Source organism: Artemia sp. Qi Xiang Cuo, chromosome 10 (assembly GCF_049724085.1).
Source record: "Artemia sp. Qi Xiang Cuo chromosome 10, ASM4972408v1, whole genome shotgun sequence".
NCBI lineage: Eukaryota > Metazoa > Arthropoda > Branchiopoda > Anostraca > Artemiidae > Artemia > Artemia sp. Qi Xiang Cuo.
In genome coordinates, this window is record NC_142803.1 from 53346776 (window position 1) to 53368971 (window position 22196).

General features: G+C 34.1%; 1 protein-coding gene across 1 annotated transcript in view; it reads right to left on the reverse strand.

Annotated features, from left to right (window-relative positions):
• Window positions 1-16479, reverse strand: part of LOC148947886 (uncharacterized) — a 177980-nt gene extending 161501 nt beyond the window's left edge. Inside the window, exon 1 of the mRNA XM_089096033.1 lies at window positions 16355-16479. The gene's annotated coding sequence lies outside the window, so the exon portion shown is untranslated. The remainder of the gene's footprint in view (window positions 1-16354) is intronic.
• Window positions 16480-22196: the final 5717 nt, after the last annotated feature.

The following is a 22196-nucleotide window of genomic DNA, read 5'->3' on the forward strand; positions in this document are numbered from 1 at the left end:
AATGGCTATCTCAAAATTTTTATCGAATGCATTTGGGAAAAAAGGGCTGGAGGGGGGGGGCTAGTTGCCCTCCCATCCTTTTAAAAAGGACTCTTAAAAAGGGCACTAGAACTCTCAATTTCCAATCAAATGAGCCCCTTCCGAAGTTTATGCGACAACCCCTTCCATATGAAATGTCCCTGGGGAAAAAAATAATAAGTAAATAATAAAACGTTGGAGCCGTATGGCCTTTACCATAGGCAACGCTATAGCGTTGCCTCTGATTAGCAAATATGCCCTTATGAAAAAATTGGATACACACAGTGCCGTTTCATACAGTTCGATATCCCCTTCACCATTTCCTCCGTGTTTCAATTTAGTATCCTTAGCTGTTACTGAGGTATTGCAGGCACGTCTTTTTGATCACCTGGATGAACATAGTGTATTTTGATTTAGTTCAATATTTCCCACAAAACACGCTGAAAGTTTCAACTTAATATACTTGCCCATGCCTGACCTCAAATTTGATTAAGCTCAAATTGATTAAGCTCAAATTCCCAAATACATGCACTGAAAGTTTTAGCTTAAAACCCTTAGCCATTCCTGAGATATTGCAGATATGTCATATTGACAACCTTGGATGCAAATAGATGTCTTTTGATTTAATTTTTACATTCCCTTAAAGTTTCAATGTGGTACTTGTATAAGTTCCTGGGGTGTTGTACAGGAGTTTTTTTGACAGTTTGGATACAAATAGCGTTTTTTTTTTATATTTAATTTTACATCCCCTCCACTTTCCCGGAAAGTTTCAACTTAATACCCTATTCTATTTTACAGATATTACCTCTATGCTATTTTGACAACCTATAAGCACTTAAATATTTTTCATTTAGTTCAATAGTTGTAGCACTAGAAGCATTAGAGGTAGCAACAGTCCCAACTGCAATCAGAGTAATAAGTTATCACAAGTAGTTGCAGTCACAGGTATTTGCAATTACAGTTACAAGTAGTTTTAGTAACAGTTGCATTCACAGTTGGAAAAAGTCTCAGATCCTGGTAGTCAGAAGTAGTCACACTTAAAGTTCTAAGTAAGTTCCAATCAGTCTTAATTAGTCACGTCGCAATTAATTGCAGTTGCAGTCATAAGTAGACGCAGTTACAGATAGTAACAGTTGCAGTCACAAGTAGTTGCAGCTGCAGTCACAGTGGTAGCAGTTACAAGAAGCCACACTTACAGACACTAGTGGTCATAGTTACAAGTGGTCACAATTGCAGTTGTAAGCAGCCACAGTTGCAATCCAAGCTACAGCCACAGTAGTAGTAGGAGTATTAGTGATGATAGTAGCATTAGTAGTTATTCTGTTAGTAGTGATAGTCTGGAGAGCTTCAACTTAATGCCTTTAGCCATTACTAAGATGTTGCAGATACACCCTTTTGATAAATGTTATGGATGTAGTTTCCTTCTGTTTAGCTCAACATTTCCTGAAGTTTCCTCCTTATACCCTGAGCATTTTTTATACATTTTTTATACCCTGAGCATTTTTATACAAATACTTGTTCCAGGGCAAATATACAACACCAGACATAATATTAAAGCACACTAAGGCAATTGTTCGGCTTGTCTCATCCATTAGCTTGTGACAGTAAAAATAGGGATTACAATTTGGAAAGTTTTGCCTGCATAAGCTCTCTTGATTGGCTAAAAATGACAGCTGTAACCTATTTGAAACTAAATTTGTAGTTTTAGCTATGCACTGAATTCTTCTTGTGAACAGTAATTTCCTAGACATTGATTTCTGGCCAGACACATGTCTAGACATGATATTCTAGCTAGACAAACATGTGAATGCCACTTTAAGACATAAATAAGTAGAGGTAGCAGAGTAACACAAAGGTACCCTGTGGCTTGGGTGCAGTTTTGACATACATTTATACAATTAAGCCATGAATAAACAGTAATCAGAGTGTCTTCAAAAAAAAATCCTGACATATTTGCCCCACCTGCCAAAAATAGCAATATAGAAAATGGGCTGCACACTTATCTCTTGGGAGGAGGGGGTAAGTGAAGCAACCTTTAAGAATAAATATGTAAGCATTTATGATTCTCTAAAGGTAGTTTTCAAAACTGATTTTAAATATTACTGTACTGTATGATTTTAAGTAGTAGCCTACTCATGTCTTCAATGCAATTTTCTAGACAAAACCACAATTATTTATTTTTTAATGTTGACAAAAAACTGTCTTGCAAGAAAAGGTTGCCATTTGAAGCAGATTCAGGAATTGTAAATATTATTTTTATTAATCTTAAAAACAAAAATTTTATTTCAGAAACAACACAAGAGTCTGAAATCCCTCAATATGAGTGAGTGAGTGACTCAATATGATATGAGTGGAGTGAGATAGAAATGAAAAATAAATCAATGGAATTGCCATGGTTGAAAATTATATTCAAGAGAATTACAGCCCCTCCCCCTCCTATCTTGAACAACATGAAAAATGCCTTTTTTTTCATGGGAGGCTCTGATGTGGCTTGTTTTTTGCTCCTAGTGGGCCTATGACTATGCCTAAGGGCATATCAGCAATGCCTTAGAAACAGCTTATAGTGAACTATTAATTTGAAACTTTCAGGGCAAGATGAGAGATGTCCAACTGACCAAAAGACAATGTGTGCATACTGAAACTACAACTACTGTTACTACTACTATACTAGAACTAATCACACAAAAGATATTCAGGAGAAAATTTCAGAGAATTTTGAGAGGGAAGTTGACCTAATTAAAACCCACTATCTGCAAGCAAATTGTCAAAAGTCAATATTTAGGGAACTGCTTAGAGTATTAAGTTGAAATTTGTGAGCATTTTTTGGGGGAGGGGGGAGGCTCCTTCCGCCAAAGAAAAATCCCCCACACCAAAAATTAAACATACATATAAAATGTATTTAAACACCAGAGAACAAAATTGTGGATGTTGTGATGGCTTCAGCCAATAGAAGACATAGTCATGCAGAACATTATTATTCCCTGTGTGGTGGAATAATGTATTTAAAAATACAAATACAATACATTCCAACAACAGAAAACACTATTATGGAGGTTATGATGTCTTTCGCTGCTTAGAAAAACTTCCATCCACATGAACAATAATACCAGTCTCTATACACCCAAGTTTCTTTTGTAAAATTATTAAGAACTTTTTCAACATGACTACTGTTCATTGAAAATTTTAACCAGATAATTAAATCTTGTCCAATGTTTTACTTACAATCCAAAATTTGGATTCTCAAGCCAAAAATTGAAAAAGCAGGAAGCTACCAGCCAATTGACAATTAATGGTACATTCACTTTAACACAAATAAATTGTATGTTTATTAGGCTGGTAGCCCACATCCTATCTTGGTTAAGCCCAGACATGATTTGAAAAACAGTCAGAAATTGAATTAAAAAAAAATATACTGAAAGTAAGGAGTAAAATTAAAACTTAAAACAAAGAGATATTATTCCATATTTGAGGGGGGTTAGCAAACCCCTCCTCAAACCCTCACTCTTTATGCTGAAGTTGGACTTTTGGTCACAATCATTGGCAGCACAATAGTGCTGGCTAAGTAAAGAACAATGTTGGCACAATGTATTATTAAATTTTGTTTCTTGACCGGGGCACTTCGTATCAAAGGAGTTGTCGTAGAAACTTCTAAAAGGGCTCATTTGATTGGAAATCGGAGGGGCTTGTGCCCTTTTCAATAGTCAAAAGTGATTGGAAGGCAACTAACAACCCATCCACACCCACCATTTCCCCAAACACATCCAATCAAAATTTTGAGATAGCCATTTTGTTCATTGTAGTTGATTTCCAGATAGAAATTGTATTTTTGAGGAGGAAACTCACCCCCAGCCCTCAGGGCGAGGGTTTTAAGTTATTCCATGGGGACATATAAGGTTTCTATAGAAAGCTTTGTCGTAGAAACTTCAAAAAGGGCTCATTTGATTGGAAAGTCAAAGGGCTAGTGCCCTTTTTAATAGTTAAAAGTGATTGTCCACCTTTTGATCTCATGCCCACCTTTTCCCCAAACACATCCAATCAAAATTTTGAGACAGCCATTTTGTTCAACATAGATGAAAGTTCAAACTTCTACTCAAACAGTTAGATTCATAGATATTTTTCTACATACTGAAACCCTTTTCAAACTAAAAGATTTAAAAACTAAACTAAACCCTTTTCAAACTAGTTTTTAAGCCTTCTGGAGTAGAAAGTGTTTTTTCTTTTACAAAAACTGTCAAATCATCAGTACCTTTACCCTACTTAAAAAGGGTAAGGGTATTAAGGTGAAAGTTTTTAGATATACTAAGGAGGAGTGTTAAATTAAATTGAAACACACTATGTGTATTCAGGTTGTCAAAGAAAAGCATCAGCAATTTCCTAGGATATTTTTTAAGTTTTAAGTCTTTTCAAACTAAAAGACTTTAAAACTTAACTAAACCCTTTTCAAACTAGTCTTTAAGCCTTCTGGAGTAGAAAAAGTGTTTTTTTTTTTTTTTTTTTTTTTTTTTTTTTTTTTTTTTTTTACAAAAACTGTCAAATCATCAGTACCTTTACCCTACTTATAAAGGGTAAGGGTATTAAGGTGAAAGTTTCTAGATATATTAAGGAGGAGTGTTAAATTAAATTGAAAAACACTATGTGTATTCAGGTTGTCAAAGAAAAGCATCAGCAATTTCCTAGGATATTTCTAAGTGTTAAGTAGACACTTTCAAAGCATGATGAGAGGAATGTTGGTCTAACAAAAACGCACAACATGAAGTCTTTTACTGCTGCTATTCCTGCTCCTTTTCTCACTACTACTGCCACAACTACTATGGATATTTAACAAACCAAAAATCATTATGAACACACTACTGATTTTACTACTAATACTGCTACAACTACAGCTACTATTTAGGCTAAGAGTATTAAGGTGAAAATTTTGGGGAGTGGTTTAGGGGGGTATTAAACTAATTCAAAACACACTATGTACAAACAGTTTGTCAAAAGTATCAGCAATTTCTCAAGAATGGCTTAAAGTATTAAGCTCAAACTCTCATGGCTTGTTGAAGAGGATATAGAAACAACCAAAAGGCACTATACATATACTGCTACTATTGTTGCTACTTCTACAACTATTACTAATGCTGAAGGTAATTGTATTAAGGTGAGATTTGCAGGGAATGTTTAGGGGGGTGTGGAAATAAATCCAAACACACCATGTATATGCAGCTTCTCACAAGAACATATCAGCAACATCCAAGGAACTGCTTAGGGTATGAAGTTGAAGGTTCAGGGCATATTTAGGGAGATTTCAATCTTGAAAATAAAAACCAGAACATAATTTGCACTTTACTGAACAAACAGTTTTCAGTTAAGTACAAATTATACTCTGCCCTGTAGAAGGCATGAAGGCTGTTAGCCCTAATCCTCTTTGTGGTAGTTTTTGCTTGTTTTGAGTTTATTTATTGATAGTAATTCATGGGGGGTTTCATATGAAAAATTATTTAACTTTATTTCTGCCCATCTTTGGTTTAACAGAGCTCTTTACTTTTCTTTGAAAAACTTCTTTTATACAATTTTTTGCAAAAATTAATTATATCAAGCATCAACAAAGCCATACAGATTATTTTTATTCATCATTTGTAAAGCATAAATAACATCTTACAGATGACTTTCTATGCTTCATTAAACAAAGCATCAAGTCAGACAGAACATTTTGCACATTATTATATTATAGAGGGGGGTGAACAAACTACTAAAATTCATTAAGGATCTTTTATTAAGATCCATTAAAAAATTCATTATATTACAAAAGCATCAATAGAATCAAATGGTACAGATTACTTTTTTTTTCTCTTTATAGTAAGAAAATGGCAAAAAGTCAAGCAAAAGACAATTTATCCTATAGACAATTTAAAGCATGATAAAATCGAATAGACAACCTTTCTTTTTGTTTTTCTTAAAAGTAAAAAAAAATAGTATAAAGTTAAGAAAAGGACAGTTTATTGCACTGTTTTAAAATAGTGAAGCTTTTTTCATATAACAGAATAAAAAAGTAAAACGTTATCTGAATGAGTTCATTGATGCTCCCTTAATAGAATGAAATAGAAGAAGTTATTTGAATAACTTTATTGTTGGTTCCCTTATATAACAGGAATGAAGTACAAACAGTAATTTGCATGCCATTATTGATTCTTCCTTAATAGAATGAAGCATAAAAGTCATCTAGCCTATGCAACCTTATTGATGTTCCTTAATAGAACAAGTGAGAAAAATCCCTCTATATGACCTAATTGATGCATTTTTAATGTAATAGAACATAGCATAAAGAGTCATCTGTATGAATTTATTGATTCTTCCTTAATATTAATTTTAAAAAACTTTTTCCACAAAATAAGTTTTTCAAAGAAAAATAAAGAACTCCATTCAACCAAAGATGAGCAAAAATAAAATCAAATAATCTACCAAGCATGAAACTACCACAAATCAGCATCAATAACCCAAAACGAACAGAAATTACAATAAATAACCAACTCAAACTCAAACCGAGCAGAAATTAACATCAGTAGGGCTCAAAACCCCTATGCCTTCCCAAGACCAAAACATAATTTGTACTTTCCTGAAAGAATATAAATGATTTTACTTTTATAACTTTAAAAAATCAAATAATATTAACATTTTGATTACTAAATATCAGTATATGTATTTTAAACTGACAATGCACATTCATTTGAATTTTTTTCAGTAAAGTACAAATTATATTCTAGCCTTGGGACGGCATAAGGGTTTTAAGCCCTACACATGTTAATTTCTGCTCGTTTTGAGATTGACTCGGTTATTTATTAAAATTTCTGTTCGTTTTGGGTTTCATTTAATTATCGATGTTGATTTGTGGTAGTTTCATGCTTCGTAGATTATTTGATTTTATTTTTGCTAATATTTTGTTTAATGGAGTTCTTTACTTTTCTTTGAAAAACTTTTTTTGTGGAAAAAGTATTTTAACTTAATTTCTGTTCGTTTTATATTGACATTGTCCTTTTAGGGAAAAAGAAAATAACTCTTTAAATCTTTTTTTTCAGACTTTATAGTTTGGCCTGCTATTTGTATGCTGGAGAAAAATTTTCAGCAATTTTTAACACCATAAACCCTTTTAAAAATCTGGACACAAAGAGTAGTGTTTAATTTAGTTTCATACCTCTTCTAGTTGGCCTGAAATAGAAAAACTTGATACCATTCACACATTTGGTGATTTGGTGAAACATTAAGAGCAGAAGTAGCCCCAAAAGTTTGAGCATAACACCCTCAGTCATTCTTGGGATACTGCTGAGATGCCTTATTGAGAATTAGCATTAACTGTGTTTTAAGATTTAATCTTAAGGCAACATTTATTTTTTAAATATAATGGGCAAATAAAGGGATTGGCGTGGGAGGGGGACTGATCGATCTCCAATCACTTTTGACTATTAAAAAGGGCATTAGCCCTTTCTATTTTCAATCGAATAAGCCCTTTTCGAAATTCCTAAAACCACTCCTTTGATATCAAGTGCCCTGGTCTGAACAAAAAAAAGAAGAAAAAAATAATAATACTTTGTACCCACATTGATCTTTACTATAAAAATGTTGAGCCTTCCAATCGCTTTTGACTATTAAAAAGAGCACTAGCACTTTCAATTTCCAATTGAATGAGCCCTTTTTGAGTTTCTACAACAATGCCTTCTATAAAAAAAACCTTATATGCCCCCAGGGCGTAAATTACAACCCTTGCCCTGAGGGCTGTGAGGGGGTTATAATCCTTAAAGACCAAATTTCCAGAACTTTCAGCTATGTTAAAAAAAATGGCTATCTCAAAATTTTGATTGGATGTGTTTGGGGAAATGGTGGGTGTGAGAGGGGCATTAGTTGCTCTCCAATCACTTTCAACCACAGTTTATAGAATTAGCAGTATGATCATTCCCTATCTCACCCATTATAAAAACCTGGACTGAGGTGCAAGTGCTCCAAAGAACGTAAAAACATAAGCGGCATTAGATCTTTTCACGGGTAGACAAGTCAGATTTCTCTTGAACGCGAAACTGGGCTTCAACATTGATACACTAATTTTGAAGAAACTAATTTATTCCAATACATACATGAAAATCGGTAATTAGTAGTGCAATGTTATTATTAGATGTTTTTAGGACTTAAAAATAGGTTTCGAAGTCTCAAGTTGGTTTCAAAGGCATTTTGAGAAGGCTTCTGCCAAAATACTTGTTCCAGGGTAATTGAACCGCTGATGGCAGATCAAATGAGAGGAGCTGTTTGTACGCGCCGATATAAACAATATATATATATATATATATATATATATATATAAACTGTATATATGCAAACTTTGTATATATATACAAACTGGAAGAATATTCTATAATAGGAGCTTTTCTAGCGTAAAGCCCCGTAAAATTTTGGATCTGCCTCTAAAATGTGTGATGTTCCTTCAATTTTCTGAAAATTCCCTAAGAATTTTACAAAAAACACTTCTTAACAGACGTTTGGTATTTTCTTGGATATGGCTTTTGTGGCAACTTTTCCCCCAGCAGCCAATAATCAGAACCCTAGTCCTAAAATTGGTCTCAATAAGGAACCCTTATTACTATCTAAATTCACAAAATGCAAAGATTTTCAAACAGGAGTGTTTATTGTTTAAAGTTCAGGAAAGGTCTGCCCATTTCATAAAAAAACATTGATTGAAAACGAAAGTAGTCTTATCTAGAAAATAAATATCGTAGAAAATAAACATTACGACGTGAAAAAAAAATGATAAATCATCCAGTGGCGAGAAGGGGGATCCAGAAGGGGGGGGCGAGGGGTGCCCCCATACAGTAGTCTAAAGTAGCGTAATTTACCTAATTAACGCACGTTTGCATTAATTAAACTGGCTCCTAACTTATTTTTATGGGTTCAACATTTTTTGCGCCCCCCCCCATAACAAATCCTTGATCCGCACCTGACGCCATGACCCTTAGTCCACCAGTTATCAGAAGAAAAAAAATCCTTATTTTCCCCAATTTCCTCCACCCCCTGCCCCCTTTTTTTTATAAAATCCTAAAAAGTACAAGCAGTTGAGTCGCCAGTTTGCAAATAATATATAAATACATAAATAGTATATTAATTAATTAATAACTGTGAGATGGGACACTTGCAAACCACTTGGCTGGCTCACCAAGTTTTTTTCTGCTTTCACAATTATGAATGATACAATTTCGAACCATTTCTCATTGATTGACGCATACACAGACTAACCCGCTAATCCATGAATAAGTGGGAGGAGCTTTTTGTTTGCACCGAGAATGAAGACCAGAAATGATCTGCGATAAACTTACTGGATAATTCTATAAACTGTGCTTTCAACTATCAAAAAAGGCACTAGCCCTTTCAATCTCCAATTGAATGAGCCCTTTTGAAGTTTCTACAACAATGCTTTCAATAAAGACCTTATATGCCCCCAGGGCATAACTTACAACCCTTGCCCTGAGGGCTGGGGGGGGGGGGTTGTCATTCTGAAAGACCTAATTTCCAGAACTGTCAACTATGTTGAAGAAAATTGCTATCTCAAAATTTTTAATGGATGTGTTTGGGGAAATAGTGGGCGTGAGAGGGGGGGTGGTTGCCCTCCAATCCCTTACAACTATAAAAAAGGGCACTAGCCCTTTCAATTTCCAATCAAATGAGGAAATTTTGAAGTTTCTACAACAACACTTTCTATAAAAACCTTATATGCCCCAGGGCATAACTTACAACCCTTAACCTAAGGGTTGTGAGGGGGTTGTCATCCTCAAAGACACAATTTCCGGACCTTTCAACTACGTTGAACCAAATAACTGTCTGAACATTTTGACTGAACGTGTTCGAGGAAACGGTGGGTATCAGAGGAGGGCTACTAGCAATCCAATCACTTTTGACTATTAAAAAGGGCACTAGCCATTTCAATTTCTAATCAAATGATTGCATTTTGAAGTTTCTACAACAACGCTTTCTATAAAAAAAAAAACCTTATATGCACCCAGGTCATAACTTACAACCCTTGCCCTGAGGGCTGTGGGAGGAGTGTCATCCTCAAAACATAATTTTCAGACCTTTCAACTACTTTGAACAAAATGGCTATCTCAAAATTTTGATTGGATGTCTTTGGATAAATCGCGGGCATGGAAGGAGTGTTAGTCACCTCCCAATCACTTTCGACTATTAAAAGGGACACTAGCCATTTCAATTTCCAGTCAAATGAGCCCTTTTTGAAGTTTGTATGACAACACTCTATAAACAGCTTATATGCCAACAGGGCATAAAATACAACCCTTGCCCTGAGGGCTGTGAGGGGGTTGTCATCCTCAAAGACCTAATTTCCAGAACCTTCATCTACATTTAACAAAATGGCTATCTCAAAATTTTGATCGGATATGTTTGGGGAAATGGTGGGCGTGAGAGGGGAGTTAGTTGCTCTCCAATCACTTTCAACTATTAAAAAAAGCACTAGCCCTTGCAATTTCCAATCAAATGAGCCCTTTTGAAGCATCTACAACAACGCTTTCAATAAAAAGCTTATATGCCCCCAGGGCATAACTTACAACCCTTGACATGAGGGCTGGGGGGGGGGGAGGGGGAGGGCTTGTCATCTTCAAAGACCTAATTTCCAGAACTTTCAATTATGTTGAAGAAAATTACTATCTCAAAATTTTCATTTGATGTGTTTGGGGAAATGGTGGGCATGAGAGGGGGGGTTACTTGCCATCCAATCACCTTTGACTATTAAAAAGGGCACTAGCCATTTCAATTTCCAATCAAATGATTCCTTTTTGAAGTTTCTATGACAACATTTTCTATAAAAAAAAAAACTTATATGCCCCCAGGGCATAACTTACAATCCGTGCCCTGAGGGCTGTGGGGGGAGTGTCATCCTCAAAAACATAATTTTCAGAATTTTTAACTATGTCAAACATAATGGCTTCAAAGAACTAATTTCCAGAACTTTCCATTATGTTGAAGAAAATGGCTATCTCAAAATTTTGATTGGATGTGTTTGGGGAAATGGTGGGCGTGAGAGGGGGGTTACTTGCCATCCAATCACTTTCGACTATTAAAAAGGGCACTAGCCATTTCAATTTCCAATCAAATGATTCCTTTTTGAAGGTTCTATGACAACAATTTCTATAAAAAAAAACCTTATATGCCACCAGGGCATAACTTACAACTCTTGCCCTGAAGGCTGTGGGGGCAGTGTCATCCTCAAAAACATAATTTCCAGACATTTTAACTATGTCAAACAAAATGGCTATCACAAACTTTTGATTGCATCTGTTTGGGGAAATGCTGGGTGTGAGAGGGGTGTTAGCTATCCTCCAATCACTTTCGAATATTCAAAAGGGCACAATCCCTTCAAATTTCTAATCAAATGAGCACTTTTTGAAGTTTCTACAACATCACTATCTATAAAAAACCTCATATGCCCCCAGGGCATAACTTATAACCCTTACCCTGAGGGCTGTGGGTGGAGTGTCATCCTCAAAGACCTAATTTTCAGAATTTTTAGCTATGTCGAACAAAATGGCTATCTCAAAATTTTGATTGGATGTTTTTGGGGAAATGGTGGGTGTGAGAGGGGTGTTAGCTATCCTCCAATCACTGTCGACTACTAAAAAGGGCACAATCCCTTCTAATTTCCAATCAAATGAGCTCTTTTTGAAGTTTCTATAACATCACTATCTATAAAAACCTTATATACCCCCAGGGCATAACTTACAACCCTTGCCCAGGGGGCTCTGACTGGGTTCACATCCTCAAAGACCTAACTTCGAAAACTTTTAACTACGTTGAACAAAATGGCTATCTAAAAATGTTGAATGGGTGTGTTCGGGGAAAAGGTGGGCGTGAGAGGGAGGTTAATTGCCCTCACAACACTTTCGACTATTAAAAAGGGCACTATCCCTTTGAATTTCCAATCAAATGAACTCTTTTTCAAGTTTCTACAACAAAGCCTTCAATAAAAACCTTATATGCCCCCATTGCATAACTTACAACCCTTACACTAAGGGCTGTGGGGGAGTGTCATCCTCTTAGATATAATTTCCAGACCTTTCAACTACTTTGAACAAATTGGCTATCTCAGAATTTTGATTGGATGTGTTTGGACAAATAGTGGGCATGGAAAAGGGTGTTAGTTGTCTTCCAATCACTTTTAACTATTAAAAAGGCCACTAGCCATTTCAATTTCCAATCAAATGAGTCCTTTTGAAGTTTCTATGACAATACTTTCTATATAAAAAAAACCTCATATGCCCCCAGGGCATAACTTACAACCCTTGCCCTGAGTGCTGTGAGGGGAGTGTCATCCTCAAAACATAATTTCCGACTACTTTGAACAAAATGGGTATCTCAAAATTTTGATTGGATGTCTTTGGATAAATTGTGTGCATGGAAGGGGTGTTAGTCACCTCCCAATCACTTTTGACTATTAAAAGGGACACTATCCATTTCAATTTCCAGTCAAATGAGCCCTTTTTGAAGTTTGTATGACAACACTTTCTATAAACAGCTTAAATGTCCCCAGGGCATAAATTACAACCCTTGCCCTGAGGGCTGTGAGGGGGTTGTCATCCTCAAAGACCTAATTTCCAGAACTTTAAACTACGTTAAACAAAATGGCTATCTCAAAATTTTGATTGGATATGTTTGGGAAAATAGTGGGCGTGAGAGGGGCGTTAGTCGATCTCCAATCACTTTCAACTATTAAAAAAGGCACTAGCCCTTTCAATTTCTATTCAATTTAGCACTTTTGAAGTTTCTACAACAACGCTTTCAATAAAAACCTTATATGCCCCCAGGGCATAACTTACAACCCTTACCATGAGGGCTGGGGGGAGGGGGGTGCCATCTTCAAAGACCTAATTTCCAGAACTTTCAACTCTGTTGAAGAAAATTACGATCTCAAAATTTTGATTTGGTGTGTTTGGGGAAATGGTGGGCATGAGAGGGGGGGTTACTTGCCATCCAATCACTTTTGACTATTAAAAAGGGCACTAGCCATTTCAATTTCCCTATTCAATTATTCCTTTTTGAAGTTTCTATGACAACATTTTCTATTAAAAAAAAAAATATATATATGCCCCCAGGGCATAACTTACAACCCTTGACCAGAGGGCTGTGGGGGGAGTGTCATCCTCAAAAACATAATTTCCAGACTTTTTAACTATATCAAACAAAATGGCTTCAAAGACCTAATTTCCAGAACTTTCAACTATGTTGAAGAAAATTACTATCTCAAAATTTGATTGGATGTGTTTGGGGAAATGGTGGGTGTGGAAGGGGTGTTAGTTGCCTTCTAATCACTTTTGACTATTAAAAAGGGCACAAACTCTTCCAATTTCCAATCAAATGAGCCCTTTTCGATATTTCTACAACAACTCCTTTGATACAAAGTGCCCTGGTCTAAGACCAAGAAAAAAAAAGTAATACATTGTGCCAATATTGTTCTTTACTTAGGCAGCGCTATTGCAATACCTATGAAAATGAGCATAAAGAATTGTGTCCACGACTCCGTTAATACTTCCTTATAAAATGAAACATGAAAACTATGTTGGACTTTATAGATCATTTCTTTATACAACAGAATGATGTAAAAAAAAATAACTAGAGGTCTATGACTATATTGTTTTTTTTTTCAGTAGAATGAAATTTAGTCATCTGTATGACTTTAGTCATGCCACTCTGTCATAGAGGTCATAGAGTAAGGTACAAAATACAATTTGTAAAGCTTTCTTGATATTGATTCTCAATAGAATGAAGTACAAAGTCATCTGTATGACTTCATTTCTAAAGGGGCTGAACTTTATTTTATCAATCTTCCCCCCACCCCTCATATGGAAATATATAGCCTAAATTATATATTCTATAAACTAAAAGTTCAAAATAGGTATAAAATCCTTTTTAATAGACAGTGTACAGAAATTCAAAAAAATACTTGATATTTTGGTCACATATACAGTGACCATCAGTAGTAAAACGTCATCAGTGAAACATTATCTACATTATATATTTTCCTTGGAATTTCTGAAACATACAATGCAAATAAAACTAGTGTGTTTAGTTGAAAAAGACTCCTGGATGTGGAGACAAAATATTTGAATTTATTTATGAATTAATGGTTTTATTTTTTTTTTATTGAACTGTCTTATTTAAAGTAGACCCATTTTTCTTGATTTATTTTTTGTAGTGTGATTTGATTCCTAATTTTATGCTATGTTTCCTTCCATTGTTATACACATTTTCAAATCATTAAAAATAATAGGTACTGTTCTATTGGCTCAATGTCATGTGACATATCATACAGCAAACCTGATAAAAGAAACTAGTCAAGTGGATTAGTTCAACAGAGAATTCCTATGATGAGCATTGCAAACAGTGGTTTCTCACTCTGTTTACAGTATTAATCTTTATTTTTTGGGGTTGAATTCAGGGTCTGTTCTAATGTGATGACTTTTTTGGTAGCATGCTAATCTTTTGATATACTTTATGTCAATTTTTATAATAAACATTGAGTAAATGTTGAATAATTCACACAAATGACCTAAAAATAAAGTGGACATACCATTTAATGCCTTTTTTAAGCTCTTTTCAAATATAATAATTGTTTTTGGCATAATTCAATTTTAAGCCCTTTATGGAACCTTAAATATTATATATTTTCCTCTTATTTTAGATACAGCTAATATGCCTCTATTAGCTTTGCTCTTGTTGAAACTGGTTTATCCATAAATTGAGTCAACAGTGACAAATTTGAGAATCAATAAATGCATGGGAAATATATAATATGGGCTATACATTTAGGTAAGGTTAGAAAGATTAGTATAACAAGGCTGCATGAAAAATGGGTTAACTATGATTAGTCTGTATATTATGAAGTAATAATTGTTTTTTGTATTGTTCTACTAGCTGGGAGCCATGCAAGAAGTGAAGTTTGGTGAATGCTAATGAAATAAATCAAAATAGGACAAAAATACATTAATTTAGAAACAAATTTTGGCTATATATTTGCACATTAGGGGGGTGTGGGTAATGCATAGACTAGCATATATTAAATACATAACCTGACCTAGCCTAGGTACCTTTTTCAGTAAATATCTACCATATCATATTATTGACTTACACATAAAGTGAATATACCACTTGATGTCTTTTTTTATGCTGATTACGAATATAATAATCATTTCTATCAGAAATGAATTTCAGCCCCCCCCTTATACAGGCCAATTCAGGGTACATATTTCTACATTATGGGGGGGGGGGCAAATTTTTTTTCTGATGTAAATGGAAGGTAAGTTTGAACTTTACCCCCCCCCCTAATGTAGAAAAATAGACCCTGAATTTGCATATATAGGGGGGGGCCTAAAATTCATTTACAATAGAAATGATTATTATATTCATAATCAGCATAAAAAAAGACATCAAGTGGTATATTCACTTTAAGCATAAGTCAATAATATGATTTGGTAGATATTTACCCCTTTTTCACCCCAAAACTAAAGTTTAAATATTGTAAATGCAGTGATAAACCACTGTTTGTAATCAAATTATCCATTGAAACAACCTGTTTGACTAGTTTCTTTTACCATCTACCTTGCATGGTTCCCAGCTAATAGAACAGTACCTTGTTTTCTAAACATGTTTCCTTCTCTCTAGTTAGTTCATTAGGCAAAAGGCTGTTTTTTCCCCTAAATGTTGGAAATATATTTGCAGATCTTTTAAACCTCATAAATTGGGATTGAGCAAAGTTGTGAAACTGAAAATATTTTTCTTGCACTTTTAACCAAAATAGCCTAGCCTATGTATTTTGGAAGGTTTCACTTTTATATAACAAAGGCTTTAAAATGGTCATCAAAGGCAAGTGCCCTCTAGAGCAAGGAGTGGAGGTAGGTACTTCAATATACCTTCTGAGGACATAATTTATTCTATAGGCTAGATCCATCCCTGAATATTTCATTTCCCTAACTTAACCCCTTTCCAAGACAGCAAGAAGTAGCTAAACTAGAATTTTACTGTATTTGCCTAAATTATGCCAATTGCAGATGTTTTGATCCCACCCCCAAACCTAAGCAAGGCTATATTTTCATAACACTGTTGAAGGTCACCAAAGTCACTGTACTCTGGAGTGAGAAGCATTGAAGATAGACCTAGGTGCTTCAAAATATCCTCCCAAGATATTATTTAGGATCTAGATTCATTCCAAAAAGTTTTTATTGCACCTAAGTCAACCAGGCCTAGCCTACCTTCCATGATAGCCTAGTTTAGCAAAAAGCCCAGACTATAATTTTAACCAAAACTAAATTACTCTGGCCTATTCTGATCTTGTATAGGTAAAAACAAGCATCCAAATCATAAAATATTCATAATAAACTCATTAGCATAGCCAAAAGAAATGTGAGTTTTTCACAGTTCCAGGAATGCAAATTAATTATTTTTTTATTTCTTCTATTAAAGTATTTGAAATAGAACAAAAAACAATTAAGGCTTTTTAAGGGGTCCCAGAACACGGAGCCTTATTTTCGGGCACTGATTTCAGCAGCTCAGTGGAAAACGAGGTACAAAACAATTTCCTTCGAGAGAGATTTTCAAAACTAAGAATAACCGACACAGATAGTCAACTTATAATTTCCTCATATGCAGTGACTCAAAATCTGCCCTCCAGTCCCTAAAGAATTTTCCAAATAAACCAAATGATGAGGTCCATAAGTGTTATAGTTGTATTCTGAAGATTGCTGAGAAAGAAATAGTGATACATTTTTTGTGGTGTCCATCCCATGTGTAAGTGGCGGGTAATGAAAAAGCAGACAAATATACCAAACAAACAGCACAAAATATGACCCTTACACCTCCTACAGGAGCATGTAAACAGATTAGAGAGATGGTTAAAAGGATTTACCAAAAACATTTAGAGGGAATGAGGGATAATAGTAGTAATACCCAGAAAAGCTCTTACCCAGAAAAAGAAGCCTAGCTTTGATATAAAAAATTATAGTAGATTAAAAAGAAAAAATGGATGCTTAATGTTTTGTTTTTGGTCGACCCACGTCGGTATTAAGAATATGTTGTTTATCATAGACTAAGCTGATAGTCCTCAGTGTGATAATTGTAGTGAGATAGAAAGTATTTTCTATTATGTTGTTGAATGTAAGGAATATGAAAATTTAAGAAAAAAATGATGAATTTGAGCAAAGAGGAAAATTTAAGAAAGTTTTCAGTAGCACTTGCATTAGGAATTTTGAGTGGTGATGATTTTTTGAAGTATAGGATGATAGACCTGTTTATTAAGTTTATACGGGAAAGTAGTAGAGAAAAAGATTTTATCTGATGTTGATAGTATTATAATTGTTATATTGTCAGTGTTGAAAAAGGGATTGATTTTGTATGAGGACTATGTTTGATTGATAGTTTTAGCAATGATATATGTAGTGTTAAGTGATATATAGGTGAAAAAACCGTTATAAAGGAAGACTGCCCGTTCTTTTTAGATTGAAGCTGAGGTTAATTAATAACTGCTGTATTGAAAGTAGTTGTAGCCAAATTTGTCGTGCTCAGAAGGGAGACAATTAGTAATATTGAAAGAAGTATCAACTGACATTGCTGTCAAGAGGAGACTCAAATATTTCAGATCAGATAGTCAACTGCAGGTTATCAGTACTTGCACGATTGATCTCAAGCTATTATTTGATACTTTTATTATTTTTACTAGGTTCTTTTATTACCAAAATTTTTAGTCTTTTTAAATTTTCTTTCATTAAGAATTTTTAAATTAAATTTTAAATTCTTTCATTATTACACTATAATTTATTTTATTATGAAATATTTAGTTATAATTGTAATTATTTAGTTCTTTTGATTGTCCTGCTGAGATTTCTTTTTTTATGATCACGAAGAAATTAGGCGTTCTTTTTTTTTTTTTTTTTTTTTTACCAGAACTTACAAAAATGTTCGAGCTCAAATTGGCACGATTTGGTAAATTGGTTCCAAAAAAAGCTACGTGCGTTTAGCGTCACACCGCCTGGAATTTTACATAAGAAAAATTCAGACCAACCAATTGATGTCAGTTCAAGAAAATATAGGGTGGGGGGGGGGTAAGTTTATTTTTTAACATTCAGAGGGGGGAGTACAAATTTGTCGTTTTTTCAATTTTTCTATGAAAATACCAAATCCTTCCCCAAATTTGCGTTATTATATCTACCATGCATGACTTAATAATGATTTTTTTTTATTTCATTTCTCCCCTTTTCTTATGTGTTTGTTTAATATACGTTATTAACTAAAAACAAATACATGAAATAAAAAAAAGTTTTTTTAACCGAAAGTAAGGACGTTTTTATAAGTAATAAATATGCGTAACTTACGAATTAACTTACGTAACGAATTTCCATATTCATATATTTTTAATACATATATTAGGGGGTTCGCACCCTAGTCAATACCTCGCTCTTTATGGTAAAGTTCCAATTTCGTTCCAATTCTTCAAAAATGACCTTCAATCACAAAGGCCGTTAATTAGAATGAATAGCTCTTATGAAAGTACTAAAAAATTTATGGCTTAAAGAGCGAGGTACTGACTAGGGGGCGAACCGAATCATATACGTACTATTTTCTGTTCGTTTTAAGTTTTGATGTTGCTCCTTACTTTCAGTTGAAATTTTTTTTTTATATAATTTATGATCTTTTTTTAAAATAATGCTGCGAAATCTGGCGTCCCCTTCATAGCAATGTCTTTTCCCACATAAACATTTCCTACATGTAAAGATCCTCCTACCTAACCGCCCCCCCACTACCAGTAAAAAAACCTGAAAACGTCTGTATACTTCCCAATAACCAATACTATATGTTAACATTGGGTAGAGTTCATAACTTTCAGCCCCCCCCAGGGACTTTGGGGGATTAAGTCATCCTAAAAGACATAGTTATCATGTTTTTTGACCATGCTGAACAAAATAGCTCTCTCATAATTTTGATCGGGTGACTTTGGGAAAAAAATGAGCGTGGAAGGGGGCCTAAGTGCCCTCCATTTTTTTGTCACTTAAAAAGGGCACTAGAACTTTTAATTTCCGTTCCAATGAGTACTTCCACGATATTCTAGGACAACTGGTTTGATACGATCACCCATGGAAAAAATAAAATAAAATAAACACGCATCCGTGATCTTTCTTCTTGCAAAAATACAAATTCCACATTTTTGCAGATAGGAGCTTGAAACCTCTACAGTAGGGTTCTCTGATACGTTGAATCTGACGGTGTGATTTTAATTAAGGTACTATAACTCTTAGGGGGTTTTGCCCCCTTTTTTCGAAAATCAGCCAAATTTTCTCAGGTGCGTAACCTTTAATGGGTAGGACTAAACTTGATGAAACTTATATATTTGAAATCAGCATTAAAATCTTATTAGTTTGATGTATCTACTGGTATCAAAATCCCGTTTTTTAGAGTTTCGGTTACTATTGAGCCGGGTTGCTCCTTACTTACACTTCGTTAACACGAACTGTTTGATTTTTTTTTCTTAGCCGTTGATAAAACTTCTCGGATGTAAAGCCAAAACATTAAAACTTTTAGTATTATTAAAAAATTTTTTTGCTCTCTTACTAGATAATTTTTGTCAATTTTTCTGCATCATTATTTTGTTTTCGTATTAATTGGAACGATATTTTGGTCTTAAATTATGTGCCAAAGATCCATAATAGTAATTTCAATGTTTAGCATAATAAAAGCGATTTGTCAGAAAAATATACAGAATACCCCCCCCCCCACTCTTCCTGTGAATGATGGTTTACTATTTTCCTTAAACATTTTTGTAAAAGCCTGTGTCTTTGCTTTAGTCTATAATATTTATCATTATAGCCAATTTTTTTCCAAAGAGAATTATCACCACAGCCCCTACCATGTCTACATAACCATTTGTTTCTGCCATTAAAAGTTGTTTCATATTAGCTCAGGTTTTGCAATTGGTTTCATATAATATCTGGCATCTAGTCAAACAGTTCGTGGTAACGAATTGTAAGTAAGGAGCGACCCGGCTCAATGGTAACCAAAACTGTAGAAAACGGAATTTTGATAACAATAGATACATCAAAAGAATCAAATTTTAATGTTGATTTCAAATATATAAGTTTCATCAAGTTTAGCTCCTTGATGAAACTATCAAAAGTTACGCGCCTGAGAAAATTTGGCTGATTTTCGAAAAAAAGGGGAAAGACCCCCTAAAAGTTATAGAACCTTAATGAAAATCACACCATCATATTCAGCGTATCAGAGAACCTGCGGAGGTTTCAAGCTCCTATCGATGAAAATATGGAATTTTGCATTTTTTGCCAAAAGAAAGATCAGGGATGCGTGTTTATTTTTTTTTATATTTTTTTTTCCCCAGGGGTGATCGTATTGACCCAGTGGTTCTAGAATATTGTGGGAGGGCTCATTCAAACGAAAATTAAAAGTTCTAGTGCCCTTTTTAAGTGACCAAAAAAATGGAGGGTAACTAGGCCCCCTCCCACGCTCATTTTATCCCAAAGTCACCCGATCAAAATTTTGAGATCGCCATTTTGTTCAGCATGGTCGAAAATATGATAACTATGTCTTCTAGGATGACTTAATCCCCTGAAGTCCCCGGGGGGAGGGCCGAAAGTTATGAACTTTACCCAATGTTAACATATAGTATTGGTTATTGGGAAGTATACAGACGTTTTCAGAGGGGATTTTTTCTGGTAGTGGGGGGGGAGTGGGTTGGGGGTTATGTGGGAGGATCTTACCATGAATGAAGTTTTCATGGGAGAAGAGACATTGCTATGAAGGGGGTGCCGGATTTCCCAGCATTATTTAAATAAAGATCAGAAATTATATGTACAAAAACAAGTTTTTTAACTGAAAGTAAGGAGTAACATTAAAACTTAAAACGACAGAAAACATTACGTATATGATTGGGTTCATCCCCTAGTAAATACCTCGCTCTTTAAGCCCAAGATTATTTAGTACTTTCATAAGAGCTATTTATTCTAATTAACGGCATTTGTGATTAAGGGGTCATTTTTAAAGAAATGGAACAAAATTCGAACTTTAGCTCAAAGAGCAAGGTATTGAAATAGGGGGCGAACCCTCTAATATACGTATTAAAAATATAAGAATAGAGAGGTTCGCTACGTAAGTTAATTCGTAAGTTACGTATATTTATTACTAATAAAAACGTTCTTAAATAAAATTAAACAGGTTTAGAGAAAGCCATTTAACCAAATAAAAGTAAAATTAATATAATTTTTTTTTAATTATTCATGTACGGTGAGCCAAAATCAAAACCTGCATTAATTCAAAACGTTAAAAAATTAAATAAAAAAAAACAAGTTTTTTTAACTGAAAGTAAGGAACGACGTTAAAACTTAAAACGAAGAGAAATTGTTTCGTATATGAAAGGGGCTGTCCCCTCCTCAACGCCTCGCTCTTTACGCTAAAGTTTGACTTTCTCACAGCTTTTTTTTTAAACAATGAAAAACTTTAGCGCAAAGAGCGAGGCGTTGAGGAGGGGACAGCCCCTTTCATATATGGAATAATTTTTGTTCGTTTTAAGTTTTAACGTCGTTCCTTACTTTCAGTTAAAAAAAACTTGTTTTTTTATTTATTTCAAACTACAGATCTATTGTGGAAACTTGTATCCATGAGACTTTTTCTAGTGGATTAAATTAAGAAATTTTTTCCACAAAATAAGTTTTTCAAAATAGAGTAAAGAACTCCATTAAACCAAAAATGAAAAAAAAATAGAATAAAATAATCTACCAAGCATACAATTACCACAAATCTATATCGATAAATAAATGAAACTTAAACAAACAGAAATTAAAATAAATAACATAGTCAAACTCAAAACGAGCAAAAATTAATATGAGTAGGGTTTTAAACCCTTATGTTTTCTAGAAACCAGAAAATAATTTGTACTTCGCTGAGAAAAATTCAAATGCCTTTGCTAAAAAAAAAAATGTCCATTGTCAGTTTTATATACATATGTTGATATTTATTCCTTAAAATCTTAATTAATTTTTGATTTCTTAAAGTTATAAAAATGCAAAATTTAAAAGAATTTTTTCAGTAAAGAACAAATTATATTCTGGCTTTTAGAAAGCATTAGGGTTTAGATTCCTGCTCATATTAATTTCTGC